The 25,504-nt window shown below is 41.0% G+C and overlaps 1 long non-coding RNA gene across 1 annotated transcript; it reads right to left on the bottom strand.

Moving 5' to 3' along the window:
• Nucleotides 1-6,841: 6,841 nt before the first annotated feature.
• Nucleotides 6,842-24,518, bottom strand: LOC116674392 (uncharacterized). The gene is made up of 3 exons (XR_004328089.1): nucleotides 24,508-24,518; nucleotides 18,102-18,105; nucleotides 6,842-6,933 (listed from the first exon to the last, which is right to left on the bottom strand). It is a non-coding gene; the product is annotated as an uncharacterized LOC116674392 (long non-coding RNA).
• Nucleotides 24,519-25,504: the final 986 nt, after the last annotated feature.

Here is a 25,504-nt window from a genome sequence, read left to right as displayed (position 1 = left end):
GTGGGCCAGATCGGCCCGCCAAAGAGTCCAATCAGGCCCACTGAATGACTTTGCAAAGTGTGGAAAATTACAGAGAAGTAATTAATTCCAATTCTAAATTTAACACTTATCACAAAGAATATCAGAGTTATTTTCTGTAAATTAAAGGTTATTTTTGGCTTTTGCCACCTATATTTTGACAGGACAGTTAGGTGAGAGGGGGCGAGACACGCACAAAATCATCACAGGTTGGATTCAAACCCTGGACCTCTGCATTGAGGTATATAAACTCTCAGTACATGTGCCCCTACCTCTACCACCACTGAGCAAACCCTGCAAATTATAAATTTATGACCATTGACTGTTCCCATGGCATGAAAAGTTTACTTTCATGGTTTTTTTTTTAAATTAATATAAGTTCCCCCAGTGGCAAGAAAAGATGATAGGTGTAAACCGAGCCGCGGGTATCCTGCTCTGCCTTTGAGAAAATGAAAGCTCAGATGGGCCGATCTGGAATCTTGCCCCTTATGACCTCATCATACCTCCCCTTTCTCTGCTTTGCCGCCCAGAGAATTCAGCCCACCCATGGAGAAAGAGACATCTTGGCTTTCAAACAAGCAAAGTGGCAATCTCTTCACCACCCCTCTCCTCAATAGCTACAGACTCAGAAATGGCACATACTAAGGAAAGCTCAATTTTAGGAAATAAACCCAGACACTGGATTAGGGGACCATTAAGGTCTATATAAAAGCATCCAAAGAGCACCATGTAATGGGACCTTAAGCCTTTCTCCCTGATCCGTAACATTATTATTCCTGGTCCATAACATTATTATTTGTTTTCATACAATGATCATAGAACGCTGACGCAGCAGAAGCAACTTGCATTGGCAACAAGAGCCTGACAAGAAACGTTGTTGCAGAACAAGTTTCTGATCTATCTGGAGAGGTTCACTGATCTTGCCCACCTGAGATCAGATGAGGGGGATGTGCCCATTAACTAAAATGAGTTTGACACCGCTGCCCTACACAGTGTCTTAGCTCACTCAAATTATTAGCTAAGCAGTGTTACTTGATGCTGGCCCACGTTTACATGTCTAATTGTACTGTTATCATTTTAATTATTATTAAATATTTAATAGATCTATTAAGACAACTATTACGATGAGACACACAACTGGAGGTGTGCAACTTTGTTGGCTTGTGGCCGTCGTGTGCATGTGATATCAGTGTGTCCATGCGGAGTGGTACCAGTCTGTGTATTGTATGTATGTATGTATGTAGTATGTATGTATGTATGTATGTATGTACAGTATGTATGTAGTATGTACAGTATGTATGCACTGTATGTATTGTATGTATGTATGTATATGTATGTATGTATGTATGCACTGTATGTATGTATGTATGTATGTATGTATGTATGTATGTATGTACAGTATGTATGTATGTATGTATGTATGTATGTATTAGTATGTATGTACAGTATGTATGCACTGTATGTATGTATGTATGTATGTATGCATGTATGTGCAGTATGTGCAGTATGTATATATATATATATATTATGTATGTATGTATGTACAGCATGTATTTATGTATGTATGTATGTATGTACAGTATGTATGCACTGTATGTATGTATATATGTATTCACTGTATGTATTCACTGTATGAATGTATGCATGTGTGCATATATGTATGTCTGTATGTATGCATGTATGGATGTATGTATGTATGTACTGTATATGTATATGCAATGTGTCCAAGACATATTTCCTTTGGGTCAATAAAATCTATAAAAATCGTATCTTTTTTCATCCTTTTTTTCAAATCTTAACAGATGAGACCTAACACAAAACGACTTTAACTTTTGTTCCTGTATTATATGGAGAGCAAAGAGCTAGCCCAAACAGCACACCATACACTAACAGGTTCCATTCACAGGCCGGGCTTTCCCCTGCTTTCCTTTCACACTTAGCTAAATGTGCTATTCATCAGACTGGATGGAAATAAGCCAATCATCCCTTTATTTGCAAGGCAAATATATCTTCATATGGATATAAAGACTCAATGGCAATCTGCTCATCATCATTTACACGCACACACACATACACACTTCAGCAGGACGAATGGCTCTGTGCACTCACTCGTAGCCGTGTCACTGTTGAGTTCTTAGCTAAATGGATCCCAGCGTTATCCCACAGGACACCAGTGACCTTCAGTCATTTAGCAGGCAGTATGATAGGAACATGATACCAACACCTGAACAAAGCACAGTGTAAAGCACCCACATCAAGGCTGTTTATTCATAGCGCAGTTGGTTGGGTCTGTCATCTAGAGGTCAGTCATTTGAATACACCCCCATTACGGGCTAGCGCCGTCCCTTTGCCTTCCAGTTAAAACAGCCCCACATCAGCCACTTCAAAAGAGCCCGGTTCAAACATTGCTTCCAATATGACAAACGTACTTCACAGCAACAGCTCTGGCAAAAATGCAGCAGCTGCCTAACGTAAAGGATGAAACGTGTTAAAAATCAAGACTGCACTGCGCTCATGTCAAAGAGGAGACACAGAGAGGCAGAGAAACAAGAGAGCGAGAGGAGAGGAAAGGAAAGCAGAAAGACGAGGAAGAGACAGATAGACAGACAGACAGAAAAAGAAAGGAAGACAGAAGAGAAAAGCCCAAACAGGCTTTGTTTTAATTACTGGCGCAGAAAAGGCGGAGAAAAGGAGGGATTTTTGCTCGTTAAGACTATCGCTTTGGATCAAACGCTATATTTACATATCGGATTAAACCGCTCCCACAAACGGTGAGATCTGAGCTGTGAAGGCACGTCTAACAAGAAGAAGCCATCTTCCTGCTCGCATTTGGTGGGGGGTGGATTGGAATAACACTGGCAAAACAACTCATCTGTACTTATTAGAAAGAGCAGCGCACAAAGACGTGATGAAGGCAGAACTTGTAAGAGAAGAACTAGTTAGTGCAACATATAGCGTGCAAGTTAGCCAGCACACAACACATCGCGAGGCGGGCGGTTTTGGGAAATAAGAAGACAGAGGAGTGGACTGAAAGCTCAACGTTTTGCAACTCCTCACCAAAGCAGCCAATTAGAAGGTCGTAGCAGGTCAAAGTGCATTTTTTTAGGGAGGTGGTAGTTTTGTAGCTGCACAAATACACTGTCAGAAATGGCTCCCCACTTCTTTCATCCTGCCTTTCTTCTGTGGCCTTTTATTCTCCCCTTTCTGTCGAGGGAGAAGAACTAGCTTTGTGGCTCAAGGGATCCAAACGACCGCCATCATTATTCCCTCTCAGATGCCAGTCTCTCCTCCACCCCCGCCCCAAACACCACCACCACCACCAGGCCTCCTCCATCCCCTCCACCCCCTGCACAGACAGCTACATGAGCTACAAGAGGCAGAGGCTACAGTTGAGTCTCTTTACTGTGTGAAATAAAAGATTTCTGAGGGTAAAAACTCCATTAACACAGAGCAGCCGCTTCTCTCAGCCATCAAATGAGTGAGAAAGAAAGTAAAGGACAAACAGCCTGTGTGTGTGTGTGTGTGTGTGTTTGTGTGTGGGTGTGTTTGTGTGTGCGTGTGTATGTGTGTGTTTTGTAGTCGACCCAGCTAACACTTGTAAGGCCGCCTCTTAAAGGAAAAAAATGTGCGGCAAAAGGAAATTCAACGTCTATTGGAATAACAATGGAAGTGATCGGAGCTAACTATCCGAATCACTAGGCGCAGGGATTTGAAACATATGCTATGTTGTTGCGCATCAGTGATATAAACTAATGACAGTATTCCTGACTGCACTGTATGAGTGAGAGTCAGACACAAAGCCCTAGCAGAGCGCCGAAACCCCCCACTCCCCAACCCACCCCAGACCGCCTCTTATCCCGCGATGTCAGATATATCAGCAATGCTAATGCCCAGGCAGCATCCTGCGCCGCTCGCCCTGAACCACTGAAAAGACAACCATTTAGGCTTTAAAAGACACACATAAACAAAAAAGGAAGGAGGAGATGAAAAGACGGGGGGAAAAAAAGACAGAAATCGCAAGTGAGGGAGAGGAAGAAAGAATGAAGGGAGGACGGGGGGGGGGGGGGGGGTGAGAAAGAGGAAGTCAATTACGTATTCTGAACCTGGCCGATGTAGTCCTTGGGGATCTGCCGCCGCACCTCAGGATCTGTAAATAATTGACAGATAATATTAATTGGCTTTGGATTAGTGAGCAAGCTCAGTATCACACATTAATATTTGATCAGAGGATGATAGGGACCCTGGCAGGGGATCCAAAGGGGCAGCTGAGGCTGTTTTGTTGATTAGGCCAGAGACGGGAGGAGACAGAGGCAAGTGGTAGCAGCAGCAACAGCAACAACAGCAGCTCCAGAAACACACACATGCACGCACACACACACTTGGAAACACACAGTCGTGGTTTGATGCTCCCGTTAGCTCCAGGCTGCTTAACCTCTTACTGCCAGCAAACTGCATGCACCTTGTTTCACCACAAAGAATAAGGGAAGAAAAAAAAAAACAGAGGAGAACTTCCGGAGCTAGGCCCGGATAGGCCTTTTAAAAAAACTCAAGAAAAATTGGCATATCTATTTTCTAGTTTTTTATGTCTCATGGTGATCAAAATGCTGGCTGAGGAGTTAACAGCCTGCCAGGAATATATATATATATATATATAATTAAAGGAAACATTTTTTTGCAAGATACATTTTGTATTTAATACGGAATTTCTGCTTTTTGTCTGTTTATTATATTGTGTAATTTTCTTATGAACCAGGTCAAGTTCACTTATTTAACTCACAATTACACATTTGCCTTAGAGGGCTTTACAGTATCCATGAGACCTTCACCCCTACAGAACCCAAAACAGCAGATCACATTGCGCTAAAATACAATATGAAAAGGTTAAAATAAAAGCCCCACTGCCCCACCACAAATGGATAAAATGACTATTCAATACTAACACAACGATTTGGGAACAAAAAATAAAATGACTCCAGGGATATACCTTAAGAAAGCCTGATTTAACCGTGTCTCACTTGTATCTTTCCATTCAAGATCAAAGATTTTGCAATGAAAATTACATGTGGGGGAGGAATGATCCAAAACATGCAAAAAAAAAGGCATTTTTAAAATTACACCAAATATTATATGTCAGATATAATAGTAATATAAAGGTACTTAGGACAACACTCTTAAGTAATACTTTTCACCGACATTTTGGCCAGGAAGCCCTTCTTCAGCATGCTTCATAGGCATTATAATACCCTGAAGCTACCCAGAAAATCTGAATCGTAAAAATGAATGCAAAAAATAAGAAAGTCCTAAACTTGAAGGTGCATAGTGTTTCCTACAGCAGCAGCACAGTCGACAGCAGTGATTCTCAGAGTGGGAAAAAACAAACAAGACAGATTTACGCAGCAAAACAAGCTGGCAGACATACACGCACAATTAAACTCATGGAGGCTAATTAAAGTGTTACTGGAAGCATGCAGCTAGAGTGTGACAACATAATGAAAGATTGAAGAGGGGAGGAGAGACACGGGACCCCCCTGCTTCCTTTCTCTCTGAAACAATGCCACCTCTCCCTTTCTCCACTCGCCTCCTCTCTCTCATCTACCATATGCTGCCATTTGTTTAGTCAAATCCCCTTTAAGCAGTGCAGATCTATGGCTCTGAGGCAGTGCTTTGCAACAACTTGGATCACTCTCCATAGACACATCGGCAGCTCGTATCCCTCATGGCCGTGTCACTCGGCCAGCTAGAAGAGTCTCCCGGGAGTGGCTTTTTATTGCTTTTCCACATCATTTGTCTGGCGATTACAGCTACCCTCCCCTGAACCAGGGGAATTATCACAATATTTCAATTTAAAGATAGCAAGGGAGAGAGAAGGGCTAGTTTGGCTTGGAGATTGTGTCTGCACCATGCTGTGAAGAGGGCACCAATAGGACGAGATATGGATCATCTCCTGACACAAACGACTGCTTAACATTAGCAGAAAACTGTACTGCCTGTCCACACACATCATCAAAGTGGGCTGGATTTACCCGTATGCAGGAGAGTTTTCTGTGATGCTTTTTAATATAAGGTTGACTTATGTTAGAATTTAAAGAAATCATTGGCAATATTTCCATGTGAACATATGTTTTGTTACAGTAATATTTATTTCTAATGAATATTGCAATGAGTCATTCAAGCCATCTCATTTATTAATTTACTGTCCTACACAACTGGCACTCCAGTCCAGTTTCAATAATGTATAAATAATATATGTATTACATTGATAGTACATATTATAGGCATCTTGGTTTGTGTGCAGGAATTTATTATGTATTTACCACTCATCAGGGGTATTAATTACTACCATTTGTAAGTTTTATTTTTAACGTTTACTGCCATCTGCAAAGTATTCAGGAGAAACATCAGTCAATCAAGCTGCAACTCTGGAACACAATTTTTATTTTAAAATTTCAAAGGTTTTATCAATTCCTTACATCCGTCTGCTGATGAAGGTTGTGAGATGACCTCCGCCAATGGTCAACTTGATTAGATTCAAATAAAAGTACCTGGAAAAAGAGATGCTTCAGTTCTGTTGTGTGTTACATCAATGTATCTCTGTCTCCTAAAAACTACTTTCCCATACTAAACTGCATTCTTAATTACGATGCAAGGTAAATGCATTTTCTCCTGCATTACGTTTGTTTTTTACTAGGGATGCTTATATATCGGCAATCACATCGGCCCTGATAGGAGCGTCTCTATGTTACCTCAGTCCTGTGTTCCCTCAGCCCTATATTCCCTCAGCCCTGTGTTCCCTCAGCCCTGTCAACCCGTTCTAGTAAAATGCTGACGCTTGGTCAGTTTTACCGACGCAGATACCGACGCAAAAATCACCCTTTAGCGTCTGTATAGAACGCACCGGGCAGAGCAGCAGCTCAACTGCAATGTTGTAAGATTACCTAATATGAAGAGCGACAAGAGAAGCGAGTTGCATTATTAGAGAGAGAGTATCTGAGAGAATATCTGTTTAAGGAGGTTGGTTGGGGTGGTAGATTGGTCTAACAACCCAGGACTTTAATCCAGTAGACCAGGATTATAATAATAATAATACATTTTATTTATAATGCCCTTTACATTTCAAAAAGAAATCTCAAAGTGCTACAATTAATAAGGAGTTCTTGTTCCGCGTGTCACTGAAAGGTACATTTTGTAACCCCACCCACCATCTTTTCCTAAACCTAACTGTGGCATTCTCATGCCGCACGTCAGTTAAACATATGTTCCAACCCAGAGCTTTGGAGGGTGACGTCAAGAGTCCCGACCAAGCACATACGCCAAAGGGCTAGATGCTAAAGGAGACTTTTTGCAAAGTAACCTTATGCCAAGGGACCCTGACAAACCTTTGCAATTTGGAACACTGGGAGCAAGAATGTGTTAGTTCAGTGTTCCCTCTACCGTATGCTCCTTCAGCCTTAGCGTTGCCGGTGTTAATGCCGAAAATCTCCTCCATGCCGAATCACCCCCATATACAGTGCAATACAGTACTGTGTAAAGGTTTTAGGCAGGTATAAAAAATTGCTAAAAAAGCCAAGAAAAGATGACAAAAATCTCCAAAAGGCATCGAATGACAGATCAGATATTCGTATAATATATCACAAATAGTAAGATTTTATTTTCATCATTTACACTTTCAAAATAACAGAAACAAAAAAAATGCCGTCTGCAAACGTTTGGGCACCCTGCAGTACCTTGTGTACCCCCACTCCCCCCCTTTTCAATTCTTGTTTGAGGTATCTTCGCCCATTCTTCTTTACAAAAGTCTTCCAGTTCTTTGAGATTTCTGTCTGTCACGCATCCATAGATTTTCAATTATGTTGACGTCAGGAGATTGTGAAGGCCAGGGCAAAACCTTCAGTTTACACCTTTTGATGTAATCCACCGTGGATTTTGAAGTGTGTTTAGGATCATTATCCATTTGTAGAAGTCATGATCTCCCTTTTTCCTTCTATTCATGAAATGTTCCCTGTGCCACTGGCTGCAATATAACCCCAAAGCACGATTGATTCACCCCCATGCTTAACAATTGGACAGATGTTCTTTTCATTAAATTCTGTGCCCTTTCTTCTCCAAAAGTATCTTTGGTCATTTTAGCCAAAAACCTTTTTTAACCTCATTGGTCCACAGAACTTGTTTCCACAATATATCAGGCTTGTCAGTATGTTCATTTGCAAACGCGGATTTTTGTGGTGAGGACGTAGAAGAGGTTTTCTTCTGATGACTCTTCCATGAAGACCATATTTGTACATGTATCTCTGTATAGTGGAATGGTGTACCAAAACTCCAGTGTCTGCCAGGTCTTTCTGGATGGATCGTGCAGTCAAACGTGCGTTTGGAATTGCTTTTCTCCCAATCCTGCGAGCTGCTGTCTGACATTTTTCTTGGTCTTCCGGATCTTGCTTTAACTTCCACTGTTCCTGATGACTGCCATTTCTTAATTACATTAAGATTTTTCCATCTTTTCTTGGCTTCTATATGCACATTAATACAAATTTTTACCTGGGGTGCCCAAACTTTCAAGCCCCGCTGTACTAAGGAAAGCTCATTGTGGGACTGGCTCTAGAGGCTGTAATTCTGGACCAAGGCTGAATTTTGGAAAAGAGACTTTAGATACAGTATTAGGGGACCACTAAAATCTATATAAAAGAGACTTCAGATACAGTATTAGGGGACCACTAAGGTCTATATAAAAGTACCCAAAACGCACCATGTCATGGGACCTTTAAGCCCTCTCTCCCGGGTCTGTAACATTACTCGTGTGTCTGCCGTCTCTGCATTTGGGTCCGACATTCCGCTTTTCTACTTGAATCCTCAAATCCTTCTGTCTCTTCATGTAATCCCAGACCCACTTGATGATGTTGAGATCAGGGCTCAGTGTGCTCTTTAAACGCAGGACCGCTAGAAAGAACAACAGTACCTGACATATACTTAGACTGCTTTTATTCTATAGACGACAGTTAATAACAATTAAAGGTCTAATATTAAAGAAATACTGGTTACTAACCTAGCTCTGGGGAGCTTATTCCCCGGAGCCCTTATATTTTCTGTTGCACAGCAGATTTCCTTGGATAAGGGTGGCACCTAAATCATGGTTGCATGTGTTGCTCTTGTCCTGCTCTGCACCCGCCTATTCCCTGCTACACCCTGCTGTGCTCTGCAGTGCCCTGCTATGTCCTGCTACACCCTGTAACGCCCTGCAATGCCCAGCTACACCATGAACTACAACAACTACTATTTCTAATCATAGTTCCATTATCTTTATTGTGAGTATTATTGCCACTGTTCATTGCACCATCAACCGGCATCGTCAGACACCAATACCAGCCTGGGTCTGTCCGAGGTTTCTCCCTAAAAGGGAGTTTTTCCTCGTCACTGTCACACTAAATGACAGTGTGGTCTAGAACTACTCTATCTGTAAAATGTCTTTAGATAACTCTTGTTGTGATTTGATACTTTAAATAAAATTGAATTGAATGGATTTGAATTGTGGGAGTCATGCCATCACTTCCAGGACATCTTGTTCTTCTTCACACTGAAGATAATTCTTGACAACCTTTGCTGTATGTTTGGGGTTGTTGTCCTGCTGCAGAATAACTTTGGCGCAAATCATGTGCCTCCCCAATGGAATTCTAGGATGGATTAGAATCTGCCTGTATTTCGCAGCATTGAGGACACCATTAATCCTGACCAATTCTACTACTCCATTTGCAGAAAATCCAGCCCCAAACTTGAAAGGAACCTCCACCATGCTTCACTGTTGCCTGCAGACACTCATTATTGTAGCGCTCTCTAGCCCTTTAGCGAACAAACTGCCTTTTGCTACAGCCAAATATTTCAAATTTTGACTCATCAGTCCAGAGCACCATTTAGCAGGAAGTCAGGAGCTGTGATGTCCTTTCAGTTAGACTTGGCTAAATCCGGGAGGGCCACTGGCATTAAACGTCAATATAACCGTAAATGTGAGACATAACTGCTGTTCGAACTAACAACTTATGTGATGTATTCCTTTGCACATTGCACATTCATGATAATTTAAACTAATATTTGACCCCATCTTGCTCAACTATATTTTTCTTCTTTAAAGTAATGCTTATTTCCTTCTTTCTTTATGTATTCAAACATTCAGAACTTCAAAATGTTCTTTTCCGAAATGCCTCAAACCTTTTCCAACATGACCTGATGTTGGTTTCTGTATGTTGCTTCAGTACATTGCCATACAGTACAAAAAGTTGGTGGCGGATCAATTTAACAGCACGCTATATTTAGAATATTTTCACATCTTCACCTTGCCGTCAGACAGTCCTCTCCAACAGAGAACTGAAGCTGCTCTATGACTCTCTTCAAATCCACGGAAACAAACAAAAAACAAAACACAAAAAACCTGTAAATTTCACCTTGCACAACACGGGAGTGCTGGTCTCACATTACTGCGTCCTAACATGGCATTCACAGTATGTAACGTTACATTGCTTAGCTTCTTTGCCATTATTTCCAAACTTACCACAGCTAACGTGGACTGACCAAGCCTCCTGAAACAGATGTGGTCTGAAGAATACACCAACAGTTTTTTACATAGGAAATGGCTGAAATACAATTAATACAAACACTCTGAAATGACGCGTTGTACCACTTGGGCTTAATCAGTTTTGAAGAGGTCCTTTATCATCTTTTGGAAGCAGCCTCATTTGGTTGAGAGGCATGACGTTTTTTTTATAATTTGTTATTGATGCAAAAAGTCTCCTTTATTGTCATATTTAAACGTGCTTGGTCAGGACCCTTGGCGTCATGAGTCTGATTCATCCCCCGCTCTTATAAAGTCAACCACAAACAATTCCACTCAAATTGAACCAAACTTGCAACATCCTTCAAAATAATATTAAACACAAAAGATGACGGTACTTTGTCAAAGAGCTATCTTGTTCAATTTGTACTTGATTATTATATCAATAATATTTAAAACTGGTGTCAATGTTACAACTTAATCCATCTTCTGGGAACATGGCCTTATGAACTTAATGATGAATCTAATTACTTTGCTGCTACTGGATATCACTGTTGAGCACACTGACCTACAGAAATGTTTTTTTAAAATTTGTTTTACTTTGCTGTTGTTAAAAACCAGCAGTAATCTCTATGGGTTTAAGAGAAAAACAAGAGACAACACAAAGAGATGCAAAGCAGACGTGAATAATGCCAGAGAGAGGATTGCTTCAGACTTGTGCACGGACCCCGTAATCCCATTGCTCCATTTCATGGAGTTTTACCCAGAGGAGCTTATCCCCAGCTTCTAACCTCTCAAATACTCCACTTGGCAAGATGGGAACCAGACTGAAAAAAGCAAGGGAATGATGAGAAAGTTTCTGAGGAGGACTGTTGAGTCCCATGCAGTTCTCTAATCAAATATTTAACCAGAATCTCATATTCCACTGGATATGCTTAGGAAGGTGGTCCATTGGCCTGCTAACCTACCAGGTTTAGAGGTAGTCACATCACGTCAGTGGGGCGCTCGCGTTAGTCAACAGCGTTCAGGAGCAACTGTTCTGTCTGGTCCCCACATTTCAAAGCGCCAACGAGCAGCAAAAATTGTCCGTGCAGTGTGCAGTTTTCCTTTGACACTGAACAATGCAACACATTCTGACTCCCATTGCGTCAAAAAGCAACACTTGGTCAAGTGCCTTTGCCATTTGTTATTGACGCAAAAAGTCTCCGATTTAAACGTGCTTGGTCAGGACTCTTGGCGTCTTTTTTTCACGCTCTCTGGACTCACGTCAAACCCTTTGGTGTTGTATTTAGACATGCTTGGCCAGGGCTCTATTTTTGGTCTTTCGTACTACTCACTACCGTTGTCACGATTAAAACTATTTCATCTGACAGCGCCATGGTCAAACTGCTGCTCTGCCCTGTGCTTTCCCTACAGGTGCTAAAGGCTTTTTGATGCGGCAAGTCACTGACCAAGAATCAGTATTTTAGAGTTGGGAAGGAGAATGTTGTGAACATCAACTATGCGACCCCTGAGACGGGGGGTTTGCAGTGGCTGATGGTTTGTCTCCGAAGTGGCCGTCCACACACCTACTGGCAAAGTAGTAGCGGCGGGCAGTTGCAGTTGTAACGGTCTGGGATCAGACGCCAGCTGAAGTAGTCTAGCAGCGGTGTGGAGGGACCTTTGGCCACCAGCTGGCTGTTCAGCTTACTTTTCGGTACCACTGTAACATTAGCATTACAACAATCAAGTGAAATCAGCAAGCTAGCTAGCTAACTAGCCAGCCACTACATTGTGAAATTCAACAACTTAATGCTTCATGCACACGCTATTGTTGGTTTAAGTTCCATATTATGAAAAAAAATCCTTGTTTCTGGGATGTGGGGTGTTATTTTGTGTCACTGTTGATTCCACACGCATACAAACTTGGAAAAAAACATCCATGTTGTTTTGAGTGAGATACAGGTTTCTGAATGTCCTCTGCCTTCAGTCTCCGGGTGAGCTGTTCAAAATCGGCACGGCTTTCTTCGTCACTAGCCGAGACGAGGTGGCTAACAGTAGTATGTTTGCGCGTTATCAATGGCAAAACACTGCTACAACACACACTAGTTCACCATAATCTCCAAAAGAACTACTTCCATGTCCCTTTTCTGCAGGTATTGAGTCTCCCAGCTAATCCTGCCTTGGACTGATCAAAGTTGGAGAAAGAGGTATCTAGCTGATGTGATCTCAGACCGCATGTACAGCTTTCAACAAAGATAGTATAGAAGTGAGATGTCTCACTCTGTAGCTAAACAAGTCACTCTATAGCTAAGTAAGCTTAATTTTTTTGCAAAACAAATCAAAAATTAATTATTTAATAAATAGTGCTCTTATAGTGTTTTCATTGATGTTAAGGGTAAGGTAAGGAGTGAGACAAAGGAAAAACCATGTCCAGCTTCACGGAAACCAGATATTTTTCAGTCTCAGAGGAGAATTTGATGTGAAATCACTGTGATAACATGAGCAACAAATCAGAATTAAAATGACAGAGAAATATCTTAAAGAGTACAGGAGGGCATATTCCATCAGAGAGGAAATTGAAGAAGCTGTCAAACAAGAGAACACAACTTCCAATGTCTTCATACAGAGAGGAGGATGGGGAGGTAGGGGGGTTGTAAGTCCCTGGACCAGTGGGAGGGATGCTGTTGTGATCCTGTCGTAGCCTTTGATCCCTGGGATGACCCAAACCACCGGCTGGACTCTGGAAATGAACACACCAGAGGCCTGTGAGACCCAATCCATCACTGTTCAACCTTGCACCTAGCTCTGTAGTGTGTACATGCGTGCATGCAGCAACACACACATGTGCACACACACTTTTTGGTCCTGAAGTAAATAGTCTTGCTTTGCCAGACCTTCCTCCACAGCACTGTGGAGGAGGGTCTGGCTAGTCCACACAGCATACCGGGATGGAAGAAAAACTTGCTCTGGTTTATTGGCAGTTCTATAAACCAATCACAATCATCAGGGTCCGTGGTGCCAATAGCCTCTGGAAGGAACTTGTTTTGGTGGAACATGTGTACGTTCAAAAGTTGTTTTAGTCGTGCAACAGAAAACTCAGATTGGACCGATAGTCCAGCTAGCTGTCTGGATTTACCCAGACAGCTAGCTCAGAGATCTGGGGAGCAGTTAACCATAGTCCTCACTAATCCACCGGAGTTTAGAATTCCAACACAGAGAAAGCGCAAGGTAACGGACATCCGGCCGAAAAAAGTAAAATCTGGCGGTATTTCCAGCGCAAAATTCCGGAATCAATCCAGGAAATGGAACGTTGTGGATACACGCAATCAAGCTAATTAATGGCACAATTTGCAGACAAAGCAACTACCTAATATGGTATATTAATAGTGATACCTGTTGTAAACTCTTTGTATGTTGCTAAAGGTATAGTAAGTAATGTTAATCCAATACATTTTTATGTCAGATTCAGTAAATATCTCTTTACGGTCACCCAGTTCTCTACTTTCTGTGTGCGCTGAAAAAAATCTGGTGTTGACACACAGCCCTGGCTCTGTAAGTGAAAAACAAAGGGAAAGTAGTGTGTGAGCCACAAAACCCTATTCCAGCAAATCAGCAACTGGCAGCAACAGATGATAGTGGGGGAGGAGGTGGAAGTAGTTATCTGTTCGTTAATATGGGGGGCGGAGCATCTGAAGGGGGGAGGGGTTATTTGTTTGGCAATTGAGTTCAAATATCAACAATCTCAATTATGATGCAGAATAAGAAGGATACAAATGAAAAAAAGACTAGAAAGTAATCTGAGAACACATTTACATATTGCACCCACAACACATCAGCATGTTAGCCACACAAGCACACAAAAACAACAACATTGCTATCGTAAGGAAAATCCAGTCGGATGCAGCAACGCGGCAAGAAATCCACGATGTGACATATTAAAAGATATGTACGACATTACAAATGAACAGAGGTTATGTCTCTCTTTCCAAAAGATCAGTGTTTGAGTGGTGCAGTTGGGAGTGCATGCTAAATCTCATTAGACAGAGCAATACCCAGAGCAAATTAAACCATTAGCCTCCGACATGTTTAAAGGAACACTTTAAGATCACTTCCTATTAAGACTTGCCAGTAAACAGGCCTTTGAAATGGAGCCCTCAACTCGGAGCAGAGCAGTGTTGCAGACATCTGCCATACCCAGCCAAGCCCACAGTAAACTACAGGGGAATGCTTTCTGTGCTACACATCACTCTACATAACACTCCACATGCTTGTAAAAGGGGGGAAACAAACCCTGGGGATTCATGTAGTACAGAAACAACACTTGGTAGTTTCATATTGATGTCTACTGTCATGTTGTAAATTACCAGATATATATTGCATCTGTATTTAAATTTGTAGTCCGGGTGGCCTTATTGAAATTCCAATCCCTAACCTTGGCAGTGTTAAGTGCCTTGTTGCACCCATTTACCAAATAGTAAAACTAGTATTTACCAAAGTACATCTGTGCATATGAAACTGCGGTTCAGTTGTCGGCCTATATTCTCACAAAGGCTCAAATAATAAGCTAACTCTATTTTTTTCTCCTCTGTCACCAAGTGATCAACTTGTAGCCTTCGCATTAACATTTTAAAGGATTTGAGCACTCAGCTCCGTTTGTGGCATTTTAACACAAAAATACCAATAGAGTGTAAGCTCTGCTTTCAACACAAAGAGTAGGTTTCTGTAAATTACTACCATCTGCTGAAGTTCGCATAATTCACAACGGATATGGAGACACACCCCCTGACGTTTACTGAGAGGAACCCACTGGGAGTAAACCCCTTAACCACTGTGTAAAAACAGCACATTTTAGATGCTGGGCCTTTTTAAAATTGCTAACATTTCTTCAGAGCAATTTTAATATAATGCCTGTACCTGTTTTTGGCCCCTCATATTGTAGAGAATTTTTCTTAAAAGAGCTCTAGCTCTAGCTCTATATAAAAGAGGTAAGCTTTTTTTTAATTTAAATAATTTTCTGGCAATGTACTTGTTTTTTGTTTTACTTTTACAGTTCAGTTATTGTAATTATAACATGAAAACTGATTAATTAGCTGGACAAAACTATGGCTAAACAGACAGAAAAGAATTGAGATTTGAATTCTAACAAGCATTCATTAAAATGCTAACGTGCTAAAATGTTCCTGCAATCAAAGCATTGGATACCAATTTAACTTAAAATATCAATGCAGCACATGGTAGTTTTGTAAGTTAACTTTTCAACTTTTTTAAAACCTGTTGACAAAATACAACAATACGGTGTTGCAGCACAAGCTGTTGGATTTGGTTATTTATTGAATTTCATGCTTTGGGATGTCACAATTACAACCACAGAGAAGAAACAGTGATATTACTGATAAACACACTATATGACATTTTTCCTCAGGTAAGCCTTGATTTAAGTTAGATTTTGTGGCATTGTCCTGGGAAAAGTTTGGTATTAAAAAGGGATGTGCAAACGTTTTATTATAGTTAATAACCTCTTAATGAAACAAAGCATTTAAATATCATCTCCAACACGTAATTTAGACAGATTGATTGGCTGTGGAATGTGGCTCAACTACATGAAAATATATTGAGTTTATTAAGAGAGAAGTCCAGTGACCCTTAGAGAAACTGCAGCTCAAGAAACTTTCTGATGGACTTACATTTCCAGCTGTGTTGGTAGTCATATGATGTCACTGAAAAGAAAGAACCAAAGAAACTATCCTGGAGTTTATGTTTTCTTTGTGTTATTTGCCACTTTTAGTTGCAGGTAGTGCAGCATGTTAGCATCTAGATTTACATTTTCACAAGGTATGTATTTATTTAGACATTCATGCATTACATGCACATGTTTTTGGGAGATGTGTTTATGTAACCCTAACAAAATCTGAGTGTATTTAGTATTTTCTATATTGGTCAGAATTAAAGTGGTGTGATTATTAACAGTACATATAGTCTTGCATTGTCACACAGCATTCCGGGATGGGAGAAAAATAGTTTATTGGTATTTCTTTAAACCAATCAGAATTGTCATGGGGGGTGCTAAACCATGGACGGAGCAACAGTGCCTCTGCAAAATACCCTCGGAAAGGATGTTTTTTTGGTGGAACATGTGTGCGTTCAAAGGATGTTTAGTCTAGCTAGCTGGATCTTTGTCTGGATTTACCTTTCAGAGCAGTTGACCATAGTTATAACCTTAGAACGCCAACACACAGAAAGTGGAAGGTAACATCCGGTGGAATTTCCTACGGCACCTCAACAATCCCGGAAATTAAACGTCGTTGATATAGACTACAGTACATTATAAATTCTGGCAGTCTCAAATTAATTACCATGTCCAAGTTTCCTTCTTGGAATTTTGATTATTGTATTATTGTATTTTCCTTTTACAAAGTTTGAATCTCTGACTTTCCAACATCTGTAAAGAGCTAGACTTAATTGTTCAGTATAATGCTTGTGTACTCTGAGGTCTTGTGTGGTTTGGATTCAAGCGACAGTGGTTAGACTCCAGGGAGTTGCTTGTCTACCATGGTTGAAGCCAGTTCCATGTGTTGAGAGCAGTTTTAATAGGGTGCTGGGGAGAAATAACACTGCTGAGAGGAGCGACCATAGGCTCTCTGCAGGAGGAGTGAGAGACACTTGTGCCAGCCCCTGGTCAGAATCACACACATTCACATTCCAGTCTAACTGGATATTGCCCCAAAGTCCCCCTGAGGAGATTAACCACAGCTGAGTGTTAACTCCTTCTACTCTATTCAGCTACCTGCCTTCCACCAGCAGTTCCCTATTCCAACACCTTGGTCAAGGCTCCTTCTGCCTCCATCACCTTATTTTTTCTGCTCAAATTGAAATCTTCCACCCCTACTACTCTGTGACAGTACAATTCTCAGCTAAACTGCAGTATAGTCTTAGCATCTTTTGAAGATAGACACAAAAAATCTTGGATGTAGTATAGTAATTGAATTTACATTATATGACATATTTGACTGATGTTTACAACAATAACATGGGATGTGTTGTGGATTTTCACGGTCTCCATACCATGCCCCCATGCCAAACATTCAATTGAAACGCTCAATATCCAGTGCATTCATGTTCCCCAGAGGATGAACACGTTTCGTTAGGGAACTCCTGATGCTTATGTCATATTTGTAATGTCAACTTTGCACCCAAGACATTGCATGCTAATGCTAAAGACTAACCTGGATTGCAGGTCTGTGTAAACACACTGCTAAAACTGCAGTAGCATCTTCAGAAGCACACATAAACTTGTACAATTTGTGTAAAAGATATCACTATTTTTTGCTACATGTTGAACACTGTTGTCGAAAATGCTGTTATACTATTACACATTACATGTATATTTACACACACACATTTATCTGGAAATCACCAAAACCAAAACAGTGCTGGGCTGTACTGTTATTTATTCGCTCCCAATAGTAAACTTCAATTCAGATCCATGAAGTCATTTTTTAATATGTTTCATATTTTATTCAATAACGTTTTTTATTTAATTACAATGCAACAGTTATTCATTTTAAACCTTGCTAATTCTACACAGAAAATGAATCCGGCGTCCACTGCCAGTCAGTGTTAAGGCCTCACTGTGCTTGAAAGGAAGTGCTTGTTGGATTGTCTCACAATGTGTGGAACCTCTATTCCAATGGAGGAGAGAAAGTAGGCATGGTTTGAACTTCTCTCTCACGCTCTCTTTGTTCATTCTTCAAACCACTACCTTCACAAGGTTTTGTGTGTACAACAGGGTGCAACACCATGAATACCTTTTTGAGAAGAGACTTTTCAGAAGTGTGTTCCCATTTCTTCGATTCATCGTGCCTGGCCTTTATCTCTATTAAAGGCTTTTCGCCCCACCTTTGAGTGTGGCTAATATGAATAGCAAATCACTTTTACCTTTAGATGTGTTGGGACGACTTTTTCTAGAAAGTCATTTATGTAAACCACACAAAGATAAAAAAAATATCACAATGTTGTTTCTGTGTTGACTGAAAGACATTCCAGAGGCTGAAACATGGTAGCCCCCAGGGAACACACACAGGGCTTTGACCATGTTGTTTAACTTTTTTCAAAAATTGTATTTTGTAAAACTCGTACATTTCTTAAAAATTAGGTGACAGACAAGACTAACGCTAACCTGCTAGTACTGATATTTTCAAAAGACTAATACTGGCCACATATACAGTATAAGTGTTAGCCTTCAATCACTCTCTGTCCCCAGATTCCTGTATCTTCACTGCTTTGGTCTGGCTGACATCTTATTATTCTCTGTCATGAAGGGGCTCACTAGCCATGACGAAAGAACATAGACACACTGTTTGCAACAACAAGGACTCATTGTGAAGTAACACAAACTAAATACACAACAAAGTTATATAAGTAATAAAGACTGAAAACTATCAACCAGGCCAAAGCCAACTAAACAGAAACATGGTGCTGGATGGATGAACAGAGGCCTACTAAGCGGGTTGACAGACAGATCTTAAGGACTCGTGGGAGACTGGCCAGGTGCTCCAAGTTGCAGTGATTTGGGGACCGCCCATGGACCTGTAATGTAGCACAGAGGAAAACACAAAAAGAGACAGAAACACAGCAGGCCCTGCTCTAACAGAAGAGCCATCACATCTCCTCGAGCTAATGTCTGCTATGTGTATGTGTATTTATTTGTGCATTATTCTGTTAATTGAGCCCGGATTCTGTTGAATCAACTCTTGACACAGTGACAAGTCTAATTTTTCTTACTTGAGTGTTTATCCTATTTTTGTGAAACAGACCCTATAACGCCATTTCTTCTTCCTCTCGGCTTTTGGGTCAGTTTACAGATTCAAGAGTCATTGAAGATTGGTTAAGATGTTTTGGTGAAAATATAACAGTGATAATTTATTACCTTGCACGGCAGCTGGATTCTTGCCATGCCACGAGATCCGACTATCACGTGGAAATCTATCTTGTCAGGCTTCAATAAAATGCTTTTATGTCTGAGCCACCAGCTTACTGAACCAATCAGCGTCTGGTGAGGAGCAACTGGCAGCTAGGGCGTGGTTTAGGTGTGTGACAGCCGCAACATTTCAATGGTGGTGGACATGAAAGACAGAGATAAAGAGATAGTTTATCCACTTTAATGGATAATATCTTTCTTTCGAACAATCTTAAAAAAACTGAAAATGAATAAAAAAACAACTAAAACTAAAAATTAACAACAACAAAAAAAGTATTACAACATAACACTACACACTAGGATAGGCTTTTCTAGTCCTGCCCCCAGTCTTTACCAAGAACAAATCACAATCTCCCAGTCATGCCCTACTCCATCAAGCCATAAAGGAAAAGTGAACAAGAAACAATCACCATCAGTGAGATCTTCACTCTCCTTCCTCACTTCTCTACTTTCCAAAAATAAATCTTTTGTACCTTCTTTTAAACTGCATTATACTTTGTTTGATCAAATTGTCCAGTCTATTCCACAAAACCACCCAACAAATTTAAATACACATAGTTTTTGAAAGTGCCTGCCCTATTCCAAACAGTGTCCAAGGATGGCTTTTGACATGGTTTCATGTAACAAACCATATGCCGTGTCAGATGAGATAATTTAAAGAGTATATTAACTTAGCATCATCTAATTGAACAAGACCTAAATATGCGTAAAATAGAGTGCAAAAGGTTCTTATAGACAGCCAAATAACCCACATTTTGCAAAGAAGAGAAAAGCTGAAATGAAAAACATACAGATTTGGTCATTGCAAAACATCCACTGTTCAATAATTCTGCATGCATGTAAAAGACATCAGCTTTAACATTTGTGGATGTCACAGTTGTTAGTAGACTTGCAACATGTAGCTTTCTGCAAGTCCCCAAACGGACAATATCTATTTACAGTATAACACTTTATCCTTCAAACGCTAGACACTCAGAAATGGCACATTCTAAGGAAAGCTCATTGTGGGAATGGCTCTAGTGGCTGTAATTCTGCACCAAGGCTTCGTATATGGTATTATGGGGCCACTAAGGTCTATTAAAAGAATCCAAAGAGCACCATGTCATGGGACCTTTAACCAATGTATATTAATTGATTCACTAACCCTAACCCTAGCAAAAGTGGCCTATAATCAAAAGAATGGTCTAACCCTATAGCTATAACCAATAGTTCTGTTCTCTGTGTCTAAACTGTATGTACAGGCAACCCCCAAAAACACTCACATGCACACACTTCAACATGCATGTTCTCTTGGTTCTGTAGGCTTGAACCACATGGCTGTCTCAGAATTAACCACTTCCTCTGTGGTGGCAATAAACGAAACACAGCCATGAGGGCAGCAGGCACTGGATGGGTCGAGCCTGCCTCCCATCTGAGTACGCTGAAAGTTCCACGTCCTTGAGATCCAACTTTTGAGCATCAAACACACAGAAAAGTCATACTAATTGATGGTGCATCTGATTAAAATGAGTGGCTAATGAGAATCGAGCCGGGGAAGAATGTGAGAGAATCAGTGTTCAAGCTCAACTTTTAACCTTTCTGTCGGAGGGCGAACCACTTTGATGTTCCTTGGTCTTTTCATCAGGCTCGTTTTTGGTTATGAAAAAGGCATTTTCAAAGTACAAAGGCGAAGCTCACATTTGTAATTTGTCTCCTCTTTAGGAACAAATGGTCATCAGAAACATCGTTCCCCCCACCCCCCCTATGAACTATGCAGAGGGGAACCATAAATAAAGCTGCAAAATGAGAGGTGAGGGGACTGAGTGCTGTGTTGTCAATCCATGGAGTAGATTGGGAGGTTTGGATCTGCAGCCGTTCTGCCTGGAGTCTTACACCCATAGCAACTATACTGTGATCACACCGTCTACAGACCGAGAGGCTCTCGCCTAGTTAGAGGGAGAGGGAGCGGGAATTGGCGAGGGGTGGTAGGAGTTTGGAGTGTGTGTGCGTGTGTGTGTGTGTGTGTGTGTGTGTGTGTGTGTGAGTGTGTGTCAAAGGGGGTGCGAAGGGGAGTACAGGCGATACTTGGATGGAAATAAAGGTCGAAATCCTTGACTGTGAAAACTGTCATAGCGGGGGACATGTGCAGAGCCTGTTTGCCTAATAACCTGGGTCTTGTAAAAAATATGAATGTGGAGTCCTCTGGAGCATATAATTTAACACCCCTATGCCAAGGGAGATGAGTGAGAATTGAAGCGAGTACACCTTGACAAAGGCTATTCTTTTGGTTTCACACCAGCAGAGCAGTACCATGCAGAGTGCTGCTGCTGAGGCTTTGGCTGACACAGCAACCAGCCTATATGAATCAAAAAGTTGCATTAATGCAAAGCCACTCAATTTAAACACCTCTTATGCTTGTCCTTAGCGCTGCAAAACATGCAATAGAGTGCAAAACATAACTAGTAGGCCATTTTTAGCACAGTGTCATATAGTGAGCACAGTCTATTACTTGTATTACTGTATTATGAGTTGAAATTTGTGACAGGACCAAGATCTGGACACAACGCTTGCTTGTTAGCAACATATTTGCTAATGGTCCGGGAAGTAAAACACTGTCAGGGGACATTTGACTGAGACACGCGCTTATCAAGCACACACCCCCAAAAACCGCTTCTCTTAAAGCTAATTATATACTCAATTTTTTGACAAGTCAAGTACACAGGCAAGTCTGTTAACATGCCGTGTGCATGGTAACGTACTTGCCTGTGTACTTTGTGTGCACCTGCTGGATTAAAAAGTATATCCACTAGATGGCAGGGTTAGAAAAAGTAGTTGGGGTAACAAAATGTACGTTAAAGTAACATGATCCCTTGTTTCTTGGGCAAATGTCCTGTGTTGTTTGACCCATGCACCAACCCAAACTACCTTCTAATGCATTTTTTTGGTCTTGATTTACTCACTGCCGTTGTTGCTTTTCATAGTACCTCATATTACATCGAAGCTGTCGAGCTGCTGCTATGCCCAGTGCGTTCCATACGGGTGGTAAAGGGTGCCACTGAGGCCTTAAAGGGCCAGTGACTAAGCGTCAGTATTTGAAGAATTGGGCGTGAGAAGGGGTTGAAACAAAATGTACACACACGCAACATGGTGATACTCCAGGAGAGTACAACAGAAAAAGCAGCACCGGCCACATGCTGTTTTGTTTCTCTGCAACATTTACAAACTTATTGTTGTGTGTTCATTTTGTGTGAGTCTGCCGCTGACCCTACCTTTGGGATTTTTCTTCCACTTGTACCCCTATGGCATCCATATTTCATTCACATCCTGAAATATTAACCCCACTCTTCCTGGAATTAATTGCATCTTCTCGTAGCTAACTCTAACCTTCACTCAAGGATACACAGTTAAGGTAAAGGTAAAGGTGCTTTATTGTCACACACACATACATATAGAAAAATTAATTCCCTGCATTTAACCCATCCCTAAATGGGAACAGTGGGCAGCCATTTACAGCGCCGGGACCAACTCTAGATCTGAGCCAGTGCCTTGATCAAGGGCACTGACTGGAGAACCTATGTTGTTTGAGTGTTTTCAGTGTACAAAAGCATAGTTAAAAGCATGTATATTGGACTATAAGCATTATTGCTTTGCTAAGGAAACATGCATTCTCAATATCAATTACAAGGCATACAGTCAACGAAGAAAATGTTTTATTAAAACCCAAACGTACTGCACAAAATATGCTCTGACTTTATATTGCAAGAAAGCTTTTCTTGACATTTCTTGAAGCCACCATCTATTGGGCAATAGTGAAACTGCAGCACTTTTTGAATGACAATTATATTTTTTAATTACTAGTTAAATCTCACTAAACCTCTTCCTTTTTTAGTGTTCCTATAACTTTTTGAAATACTTCAAATTCATTTCAAGAAATTTTCATTATTTGATAAACTTGCATTGGGTGAGGCCGATTTTTTAGTCGACATGCAATCAGGGAGACTGCAATACTGTATGGACAGTTGTTGAAAAGCAAATACAGGCAGTGCTATAGAGCAGCATGACCCATTCTCATTCATAGGGTCCACTGGGCACACAGCTCTTGACTGGCTCAGTCCTAAGTCATTCACTCAGTTCAGTCATGGGGTTTTGGAGGACTTTTGCTGCTGAGATGGAATGAGAAACAAGAGTGCTGCTTTCTTTTGTCTCCTTTTTCTCATTCCTTGTATACCAGCGCCGGCTGTGTCCTGCATCTGTGAGGTGGATTAGGCCGACAAGACGGAGGTTGCATTATGTCCTGAGGGGGCTTTACTGTAAGGTTCGCCACCAGTTCTCTTTCCCTCTGCCTCTCCCCACTTAATGTACCGCTTCACTCAAAAGCGGCTAAATCTTTGTTAACATGGAAACTATGAACTCACAGGGAGTTAATCAGAGTCAGTGCAAGGCTAGCTATTTGCATGTGAATTGGCTGTGGCTGTATACCAGGCCTCTTTATGTCGTTCACTCCACAGTGCCTCAGGCTTCTGTCCTCTGAGACATCACTCTGCCATAGGTACATGTTGGGGAGAAATAACCATATACTGCGATTAAATCTACCATTGGTATAGCCAGAATAACACAGAAAAGTCAATTTAGTTTTTAGGAAATTCCAGGAAATTACGTAGTCAGTAGCTTGTGGTTCTGATATCAGTTTAATATGGTTTCAAACTCTCCTTTAATATGACTTTTCATGTAAAACTGTTTTGTTCTTTCTGCCAGCTTGGCCACTTTTATTATAGCTGCTGCTTGTCAGATGCTTGCTATAAAATGTTGTAATAAGTGAGTAAACTCCCAAATGAAGATTGAAATTTTTCAAATGTGATCTCATGAATTTCTTTATCCGATAGAAAAGTGAGTAGGAGCTGTGTTAACATCCTTCCTTCTTCATCTGTTTCTGCATGGTTTTACTTGGAAAGGTTATTGAGAGGGGGAGGAGAAGGGATGTTAAAGAAGAGAGTAAATCTGATGTGGAAATGTAGACTTAGTAGGATTTATCCATTTGAGAAAAGACCTTTTCACTTGTTTTGTTGGTTTATCCCCTAAACCCCATCTCACCCCCCTGCCTAAAAGCTTTTGACATCTTCATCTTGTTCACAGTGGGCAGGCTTTGTTTGCTCTGCTTGAAAAAGCGGATGGGGCTCGGCCCTCCCCTCTCCGTGGCACAAGTGTAGGACTTTGCCATGGCAAAGGGGGGATTTATCTTTCCTCCTGCCCCCTCCTTTTCCACATAACTACAATATGGTCATTGTCTGCCAGTGAATAATGTGGCCACTCGGGCAGCATGGACTGCTCCTCGGGCTTTGACTGTGAACCAGCTCTTTTCTTCAGCGTGAAAGGACTCTAATCCATGTAAATATAAGACTCAGGGTACAGCTTGGCCACGGTGGGGAGAGCGAGAGGGTGGAATGGAGGGGAGGGTCAGCAATTTAACCTTTGACCCAACAAATAAGAGGCATGTAAGTTTTAGAATTGCTCTCCAAAGAGGGGGCTCCTGTGGCAGAATGAGCTTCTTTTGTAATCCTTGCAGTCTGCGGCTGATTGACAGCGGCTGGGGAGGGAGCACGGCGCTATACAAAACCAGTAGAAAAACAGTACCTCAACTCTGCCATGAGAAAGAAGACACGCGGACAATGCCAATCATTTATTATCTGCATCCAGGATAAAACCTAATAATCTTGTCAATTTGAATGATTTAAAAGAACATTTTGTGCAAGAATTAAATACTTTAAAAGTGTTGCTCTATGAATGTATACAAAAATAACTGAAATAACTGTCCTACACTTAAAAGAAACAGGCTTTAATATTTTCTCAATCATTTTGAGTGACTAGTGGGCTACGCCCTGCTATACCCTACCATACCCCACTATGCCCAGCTACGCCCTGCACTGCTATCTTTACTGTTACTATAATTGCCACTGTTCATCATGCCAACTGCTACAATTATTATGAATCATATTCATATATAATCTGTTATTGTG

Source organism: Etheostoma spectabile, unplaced genomic scaffold, assembly GCF_008692095.1.
Source record: "Etheostoma spectabile isolate EspeVRDwgs_2016 unplaced genomic scaffold, UIUC_Espe_1.0 scaffold00000120, whole genome shotgun sequence".
Lineage (NCBI taxonomy): Eukaryota > Metazoa > Chordata > Actinopteri > Perciformes > Percidae > Etheostoma > Etheostoma spectabile.
This window is presented reverse-complemented; position numbering and strand designations above follow the sequence as displayed.